This window comes from Tamandua tetradactyla, chromosome 8 (genome assembly GCF_023851605.1).
Source record: "Tamandua tetradactyla isolate mTamTet1 chromosome 8, mTamTet1.pri, whole genome shotgun sequence".
Taxonomy (NCBI): domain Eukaryota; kingdom Metazoa; phylum Chordata; class Mammalia; order Pilosa; family Myrmecophagidae; genus Tamandua; species Tamandua tetradactyla.
Genome location: NC_135334.1, coordinates 109404730 through 109414725, shown reverse-complemented (window position 1 = coordinate 109414725; position 9996 = coordinate 109404730). Strand labels below are relative to the sequence as shown.

The following is a 9996-nucleotide window of genomic DNA, read 5'->3' as shown; positions in this document are numbered from 1 at the left end:
CAGTTAGACATTGCTACCTATCATAACTTGCCAAACCTCAACCAAAACCATTCCAGCCAATCCTAAAGAACACCTAGGGCATTATATAAGATTCTACAAAGGTCCCATGCACTAAGGTAACTTTACAGAAGTCTACAACCTCCAGATGGGTCTGTGGACCAGATAAGTTCTGAAATGCACAGGGGCCAGCCTCTCCAGAACATCAACTAGTTCCATACCCTTATTCCATATTTTCAACAGCCTCTTCCAATATTAAAAAGTTAGAATGGGCATACCCCAAATATCCCTAAAGAGTGGGATAGAAAGAGCAAAGGTAATGGTGGAGTTATACAGAGAAGGGAGAATTTAACAAATGAGTATAATTACTGAATCATTAAAATGATAGTTCGTTTAGTTGCCGGTGTCTTAGAGCAGTTAAAAGTAAAGTAAAATTGTGGAATTATAACCCATACCAAACTCTAAAATCTGTTCTACAGCTAATTTTTGTGCTGTGCTTTGAAATGTATTGCCTTGTTTGTATATATGTTATTTTTCACAAAAAAAGAAGAAAAAGTCGATTGTGATGATAAAATATTTATTTCTTCTAGCCTCCTATATTCTGGAGCAGCTAGAAGCAAAAATCTGAGATAATGGTATGGTAGCCCATGACAAACTCTGCGATCTGTCCTGTAACTAATTGTTGAAAAGTGCTTTGAAAATTATTGCTTTTTTCCTTCTTTACTTTGTATATATGTTATATGATACAATAAAAAAAGTTAAAAAAAGAAAAAAAGAAACCGCCTATCTGTTTCTCAAAATGGTTGCGTCAGTTTGTATCGCCATCAGAAATATTTAAGAGTTGTAGCTGCTCTGTATCCTTGTCAATTCTTGGTTTTGTCAGGTTTTATTCAAGCCATTCTTATAAAAATGCAGTGATATCTCCCTGTGTGTTATTTTATTTTGCTTTATTTACTTTACTTTTTATTTTATTTTACTTGGCTGGAATGGTTTTGGTTGAGGTTTGGCAATTTATGATAGGTAGCAATGTCTAACTGAAGCTTGTGTAAGAGTGACCTCCAGAGTAGCCTTTTGACTCTATTTGAGTTCTCTCAGCCACTGATACATTATTAGATATACTTCTTTTCCCTTTTTTTTTTTTTTGGTCAGGATGGACTTGTTGATACCACGGTGCCAGGGATATTGGCAGTTTCTTATAAGGTTAAACATACATATACCATATGTGGAGAATATTTGTATAATACTTGTTTTGGGAAATAGAACAAAAAAAGGCAGACACAAAATGCCTCTATTTTCTCAAGATTAAATGATCATTTAAAAGGTACACCATACAGTATAGAAATCAACATTCTCTCCCATAATTCCATGCATCTGGGACTATAGAAATGTCACTGTCCCCCCAGCCCCACATCTTCAAATTAACATTCTCAGGTCATGCAACAATTCTTCCTGAAGGGGACTTTCCAGAAAAAAAAAACACAAGCTCTCCTTGGCTCATATTGCCCTTTCTTGTAACATGCACCAGCAATCTATCCAAGAAGTGTATATTGAGGAGTAAGGAGGGGATTTGCCAGTAATCTCACAGTTGTTGACAGTTATAAGATTCAAGACAAGCACAAAGAGACAGGTTACTATACTGCTAACAAATCCTGTGACAGTGTGGGACTAGCACTTTATTTAATCCATGGTGGAAACCCCAATGTCCAGTGCATAGTAACTGCAAGGTAGGCCAGTGAGTTACAGAGCTACAAAGGATGATATCACCTAGGAAGTGAGGAATAAAATTTGCAAAAAATCCTAGAATGCCTTCTTCCCAATAAGATGGTTACTGTGGGCTCACAAAGTCCACAGGATTTGTATTCTCTGCCAATGAATTGTACCGTGGATCTCAAAGTGATCATGTAGAAGGACTCTGCAATGAGAGTAGCAGCAGAACAAGCCATCATCTCCAGAGCTGTCCATCTAATAACTCAGTCAAAGGATGAGACTTCTTTCTGCACATTCTCAGATCCTTATTTCTCAACGTCTTATCATCCCTGGTGTTCTAGTTTGCTAGCTGTCAGAATGCAATATACCAAAAATGGGATGGCTTTTAAAGGGGGGAATTTATTAAGTTGCTAGTTTATAGTCCTAAGGCTGTGAAAATGTCCCAATTAAAGCAAGGCTATAGAAATGTCCAATCTAAGGCATCCAGGGAAAGATGCTTTGGTTCAAGAAGGCCAATGAGGGTCAGAGTTTGTCTCTCAACTGGAAAGGTACCTGACGAACATGGAGACATTTGCTAGCTTTCTTTCCCAGCTTCTGGTTTCATGAAGCGCCCCCAGGGGCATTTTTCCTTCTTCATCTCCAAAGGTCTCTGCTGTGTAAGCTCTCATGGCTCTGCTGTGGCTCTCTCTCTCTCCAAAATGCTTCCTCTTTTAAAGGAGTCCAGTAAACTAATGAAGACCCACCTGGAATGAGTGGAGTCACAACTCCATGGAAGCCATCTAATCAAAAGTTAATACCCACAATTAGGTGGGTCACATCTACAGGAAGATAATCTAATCAACTGTTCAGTTTATAGTGCTGAATAGGGATTTAGAGAAATGGCTGCCTCCACGAGATGGATATAAAATCAGGAATAAAATATGGAATAAAATATGGATTTTCTAGGGCATATAATCCTTTCAAACCTGTACACCTACTAATGCTGTAAAACTTTACCCTGAATCACAGTACTAAGAACTCTAGAACACAGTCCTGGAGTTAAGCCTATGAATAGCCCATGCTTCCCATGGATGCTAGCAATGTACATAAAAACGATAGCAGGAAACTGACATACTTAGCCACCCCCACACACACCAATATTTCATCCTGTTGTTGGAAGAAAAGGCTCATACTCCACGTGGATCAGAGCCTTCACGTACATGAGCAGCTGGGACAGGATGGTGAGTCAGAAGTGCAGGAGCACCTGACTGGCCACGTCCTCAAGGATGGCATCCACTCATGGACAGACAGACTAACCCCTCTCCTTGTGGTTTTAATGTGAATTTCCTTAATGACTTTTAATGTTAAGCATCTTTTTTATGTGCTTATTTTCCACCTGTACACCTTCTTTGGTGAAGTGTTTATTTAACTCTCTTTAGCTTTTTTATTTGGGTTGCCTGGTTTCTTATTGTAAAATTTTCCTTCATATATTCTGGATACAATTTGTAAGCATCTTCTCTTAGTCTGTGGCTTGTCCTTTCATCCCCTTAATAATGTCTTCTGAGGAACAAACTTTTTAATTTTGATGAAGTTCAATTTATTAGTATTTTCTTTTTGTTGATTATGCTTTTGGCATCACATCTAAGAAATGTTTGCCTAATCCAAGGGAAAAAACATTTTCTCCCTTATTTTCCCCTAAAAGTTTTATAGTTTTACATTTAGGTCTATGAACCACTTTGAGTTAATATTTGTATAAAATATGAGGTATAGCTTAAGATTCAGTTTTTTGCATATGGATGTCCAATTGCTCTAGACCCATTTCCCAAAAAGATAATTTACTCTTGCAATAGTCAGAGTTCTCCAGAGAAATATAATCAATAGGAGACATCTGTAAATATGATATTTGTTAAGGTAGGAACCGTGAGAATGGAAGAGTCTAAAACCTGCAGAGCAGGCTGTAAAGCTGGCAGCTCTGATGAAAGGTCTGGATGAACTCCACAGGAGTGGCTTTTTGGCCGAAGAAGCAGAGAAAAAGTCTCTCTTCTTCGTTAAAAGTTCCCAACTGATTGGATTGTCTCATTGGTGAGAGATGTGCCTTAGTTGATCTCAGATGCAATCAACTGACTGATGATTTAATATACCAGCCTTCCAGCTTATCAACCAGCCACAAAATAACCTTGCAGCAATGATCAGGCCAGTTCTTGCCTGACCAGACAACTGGGCATCATCACTTGGTCAAGTTGACACCAGAACCTAACCATCACAGTCCACACTTTGTCAACTTGACATCACCTTGAAACACACATAATTTCCAAACTGAACACAATATGTTTTGCCTAACAATACTCAATTGTACTGTGTACAACCAGAAACACACTACATTTCTCCAGAATAGAGTGCAAGTCCTTAGGTAACATTCAATCTTAAACTTCATATCCTACGACTTAAATAACATAACATGAGCAATACAACTTATATGATGAGGAAAACAAGATATTGCTTATGTACAAATGCATACTCATAACAAAGCAGAGAGGAAATATTCAAACAATCACAGTCCTCATTTCTGTAACTGGTCGCATGGTTTCAGTTCATAATTATCCCTATTTTCTTCTACTACCCATTCCATGTTCCCTTTGTCCTCAACAAGCACTTCAGCTGGCCATGATTCTTTGCCAGGTGGGGTGACCCAAACCTTCATTCCTGAAGTTTCTAGGCTATTATTAGTTCTACATTGATTGGGTTGTTGCAGTTTTCCATTGACTTTAATCACAGGGCACAGTAGTACTAAGAGATGCCCTAGGGGATCTCTTGCATTCCAGGAAAACTCTTCTTACCTCCATTGTGTAGTTGCAGTTCTATTTCCCCTTGATAGCCAGGATCAATCATCCCAGACAGAACAGTAATCCGCTTTCATACCTGTTGATTCTGTGGCATGAGAAGCCCAAAGTGGTCAGGTGGCAGTCATAACTTCCAGTTCAATGTAATCATTGTTGTGTCTCCTGGTAGGAGCACTCCTCTTTTTGGAACTAAGGCCTGTAGACCAGCAGAGCTCAAAGTTTCAGGGACAGGAAGGAAAATTTTCCTGTGCATCACTAGGGATGATAGTGAGTAGTGTCACTCCCATTTCCACCCCTTGATTCTTGGACCCGTGAATCCTGGTGATGGGAGACACAGCACCATACAGTGGATGCTGATTCAGAGCATACACAGCTTCCTGGAGAACACTGCCCCAGCCCTGCAAGGTGTTGCCACCAAGTTGGCACAGTAATTGTGTCTTCAAAAGGCCATTCCACCATTCTATCAACCCAGCTGCCTCTGGATGATGGGAAACATGGTAAGACCAGAAAATTCCATGAGCATGTGCCCATTCCCGCACTTTGTTTGCTGTGAAGTGGGTTCCATGATCAGAAGCAATGCTGTGAAATACCATGACAATGGACAAGGCATTCTGTAAGTCCATGAATGGTAGTTTTTGCAGAAGTATTGCATGCAGGGAAGGTAAACCCATATCTAGAGTATGTGTCTATTCCAGTTAGAACAAATTGCCGCCCCTTCCATGATGGAAGCGGTCCAGTGTAATCAACCTGCCACCAGGTAGTAGACTGATCACCTCAGGGAATGATATCATATCGGAACTGAGTATTGGTCTCTGCTGCTGACAGACCAAGCCTCAGCAGTGGCCATAGCCAGGTCAGCCTTATTGAGTGGAAGTCTATGTTGCTGAGTACATGCATACCTCTACCCCTACCACCATGCCCACATTTTGTTTATGAGCCCATTGGTCAATGACAGGAGTGACTGAGGAAAGAAAATGCTTTGCATCCACAGGATGGGTCATCTTAATCCCTTATTAAAGCCTTCCTCTGCTGAAGTCATCCTTTGGTGAGCATTCATGTGGGATGTTGAACAAATATCTTCATGTTCTTTACCCACTCAGAAAGGTCTATCCACATACCTCAACCTCAGACCCCTTTGTCATCAATTTTCCAATCATGCTCCTTCCAAGTACCTGACCACCTAGTCAAACCATTAGCAACAGCCCATGAGTCAGTATACAAATGCATCTCTGGCCAGCTCTCCTTCCAAGCAAAATGAACAATCAGGTGCACTGCTCGAAGTTTCTCCCACTGGGAGGATTTCCCCTTACTACTGTCCTTTAAGGGCATCCCAGAAAGGGATTGTAGTGTTGCAGCTGTCGACTTCCCAATATGTCCCTGCGTATTGTGCAGAACTTTCAGTAAACCTGGCCCAAGTTTTTCTTCCTCAGTCAAGTGACTATAAGGAACTCCCAAAGAAGCCATAGCTCTGGTCTGGGAAAGCGAAGGTAATGTGGCAGGAGTGGGGGCCATGGGCATTTGGCCCACTTCCTCATGTAACTTACTTGTGCCCTCAGGGCCTTCTCAAGCCCTATCTCTTATATACAACTTCCATTTTATGATAGAGTACTGTTGTGCATACCCAACTTTATGGCTTGGTGGGTCAGACAACACCCAGCTCATGATAAGCAACTCAGGTCTCATGGTAACTTGGTGGCCCATGGTTAAGCATTCAGTCTCTACTAAGGCCCAGTAGCAGGCTAAAAGCTATTTCTCAAAAAGAGAATAGTTATCTGCAGCAGATGGTAAAGTTTTATTCCAAAATCCTAAGGGTCTGCATTGTGATTCTCATAGACAGGCCTGCCAAAGGCTCCAGAGAGCACCCCTATTTGCCACTGACACGTCCAACACCATTGGATCCACTGGATCATATGGTCCAAGTGGTAGAGCAGCTGAACCCGTTGCAGAGCCTCCTCTCATTCTAGACCCCACTCAAAACTACCAGCTTTTCAGTAAATGGGCTGGAGTAGCATACCCAGATGAGAGATATGTTGTCTCCAAAATCCAAAAAGGCCAACTAGGAATTGTGCCTCCTTTTTGGTCATAGGAGGGACCAGATGCGGCAACTTATCCCTCTCCTTCGAAGGGATATCTTGACATGCCCCACACCACTAGACACCTAGAAATTTCACTGAGGTGGAAGGCCCCTGTATTTTTGTTGGATTATCTCCCATCCCCTGACACACAAATGCCTTCCCAATAAGTCTAGAGTAGTAGCTACTTCTTGCTCATTAGGTCCAAAAACATGATATCATCAGTAGAATGGACCAGTGTGATGTCTTGTGGGAGGGAGAAATGATCAAGATCCCTGCAGACAAGATTGTGACATAGGGCTGGAGAGTTGATATACCCCTGAAGCAGGACAGTGAAATATACCGCTGGCCTTGCCAACTGAATGCAAACTGTTTCTGGTAGTCCTTACTGATGGCTATTAAGAAAAAAGTGTTTGCCAGATCAGTAGCTGCATACCAGGTACCAGGCGATGTGTTGATTTGCTCAAGCAATTCTATCACATCTGGAACAGCTGCAATTGGGGTCACCATCTGGTTAAGTTTATGATAATCCACTGTCATCCTCCAAGACCCATCTGTTTTCTACAGGTCAAATAGGAGAGTTGAATGGGGATGTGATGGTAATAACCACCCCTGCATCCTTCAAGTCTTTAAGAGTGGCACTAATCTCTGCAATCCCTCTAGGAATATGGTATTGCATCTGATACGCGATTTTGCTATGTAGGGGCAGTTCTAGCAGCTTCTATGCTTCTATTTGACCTTTCCTACCATAATAGACCTCATTCCACAAGTCAGAGAACCAACGTGTGGATTCTACCACTTATGGAGTATGTCAATTTCAATTATGCATTCTGGAACTGGGGAAATGACCAGAGAATGGGTCCAGGGACCCACAGGACCCACTGTGAGAGAGATCTGAGCTAACTCTATTGATCACCTGACCTCCATAAGCCAAACCTTCTGACTGGTGGACCACAGTGATGTTTGGGTCTCCTGGAATTAGTGTCACTTCTGAGACAGTGTCTGAGAATCCTCAAAATAACTGATCATTTCCTTTTCCCCACTCCACAGTCACCTGGCAAAAGGCCATAGGTCTCCCTGGGGAAGGCTGGGAGGAAGGCTAGCAGCAGCAATTTTGGACAGTGTAAAATGGCCCTTCTACAAGGTTATCCACCCTTCCCCTCATTCAAGGGGCTCTGGGTCTGTAAACTGTCTCAAGTCTGGGAATTGATTAAGGGAACATGACTCTCTGGTTTTGTAATTCAAGTTAGACTTCTATTCACTTGACCTAGAATTCTTCTGCTTATACAGCTCAAACAAGAATTTGGTAGACTGCCCATCTATTTTACTTCTAGGTACCCCATGATCTGCTAGTCAACACTACAAGTCTCTATGAGTCAGATAATTTTTGACTGCTGCTCTAAGTCTCCTGTCCATTATGATAGTCCTGTCAACCTTGTCTTTGATGATTGAGTGCTGCCACCTGGCTTCTGCCAATTTGTGATCTGATCATCCCCATTCTGTTTCAGGATTCCAACTCAGTGACAGCAGTTCCCACAGTAATATCTGACCTACAGAGAAGGGCAACTACAGAGCTCTTCAGGGATGATGGAGCTATTCTCATGAATTTATTTCTCAAGGTTCCGGTGAAAGATGTGTCCTCTGGACATTCCTGGGGTGTGTGAGCAGGTTTTCAATGATAAATCCACTCTAACATTCTAATCTCAGGAAGCACTTTCCTCAGGGCAGTCCATTACAGATCTATCTAGTAAAGGCTCAGCAGATTTTGGGATTCCATTTCCCATTGCCACCATTTTGAAGCCATATATCCTCATCCCATACTTCAGGATCCCGTTCTTTCCCAATCAAAGCCCTTACTTTAACAGCAGACACCCTGCAAGGTTGAGATTTTAGTTTTAATTATAAATGTGCTACTTGCAGAGTGAGGCTCTGTGTCTTGTTTTCAAAGATCTCAAGTCTGCAACCACAGGAAATAACATTTTCTTTCAGACCAAACATGGAAACATTTACATCATTCACACATTAGATGTTGTGACACATGCAATGAACCTTGAGGACAGTATGTTGAAGGAAATATCAGAAACAAAGAAGACAAATATTATCATGCCTCACTCATATAGACTAACTATAATATACGAACTCAGAGAATTGAAGTCAAAGCATGGGTTATTAGATTGGGTCCCAGATTGTGATCTCTTATAACAGTCATATATTTTCTGGAGTTATAACTGTTATTTCTAAATTTTGACATATTGAACTATTTGTCTATAACCTGGTCATTCCTTGAAATTTTAGGTATTTATGTGACATCTGAGACTCAGAGTTAGAACACTAAAGTTATGAAAGTCAGCATTACCCTATACAGCAACTGTTTAAAATATTGAAAAAGTGATCAGACTTCAACTAGAGATATGAATAAAGCATATCTGGATAGGACTAAAGCAAATTAGAATACAGGGTAAACAGAGTGATTTGAGCAGTGAATGAAAAAGTATTTGCAAAGTCCCCTTGGGGGAATGGTGAGAAAGGGGGAAAATTCAAGTTCCCCGAGTGGAGAATTCTTGATATTCTCACAAGCAGTGGTGACAATCAAAGCAATAGGCTGAACCCCCAATCTTGGGGTTTGTTCATATGAAACTTAACCCCATAAAGGATAGGGAAAGCCTACATAAAATTAGGCCTAAGAGTTACCCCCAGAGAACCTCTCTTGTTGCTCAAATGCAGCCTCTCTCTCTCAGCCAACACAACAAGCAAACTCACAGCCCTCCCCCTCTCTACATGGGACATGACTCCCAGGGGTGTGGACCTTCCTGGCAACGTGGGACAGAAATCCTAGGATGAGCTGGGACTCAGCATCAAGGGATTGAGAAAACCTTCTTGACCAAAAGGGGGAAGAGTGAAATGAGACAAAATAAAGTGTCAATGACTGAGAGATTTCAAACAGAGTCGAGAGGTTATCCTGGAGGTTATTCTTATGCATTAAACTGATATTTCCTTTTTAGTTAAGGTGTAATGGAGAGGCTAGAGGGAACTGCCTGAAAATGTAGAGTTGTATTCAAGTAACCATGTTTCTTGAAGGTGATTGCGTAATGATACTTTTACAATGTGACTGTGTGATTGTGAAAACCTTGTGTCTGGTGCTCCTTTTATCTACCTTTTCGACAGAGGAGTAAACATATGGATTAAAAATAAATAATAGGGGGAACAAATGTTAAAATAAATTTAGTAGATTGAAATGCTAGTGATCAATGAAAGAGAGGGGTAAGAGGTATAGTATGTATGAATTTTTTTCTGTCTTTTTTTTTTTTTTGCTTGGGCAGGCACCAGGAATCGAACCTGGGTCTCCAGCATGGCAGGCAAGAACTCTGCCTGCTAAGGCACCATGGCCCAACCTTTCTGTT

General features: G+C 41.2%; 1 pseudogene; it reads right to left on the bottom strand.

Annotated features, from left to right (window-relative positions):
• Positions 1 to 1491: 1491 nt before the first annotated feature.
• On the bottom strand, positions 1492 to 5680 carry LOC143645275 (mitochondrial carrier homolog 2-like; annotated as a pseudogene).
• Between the last annotated feature and the right edge of the window lie 4316 nt (positions 5681 to 9996).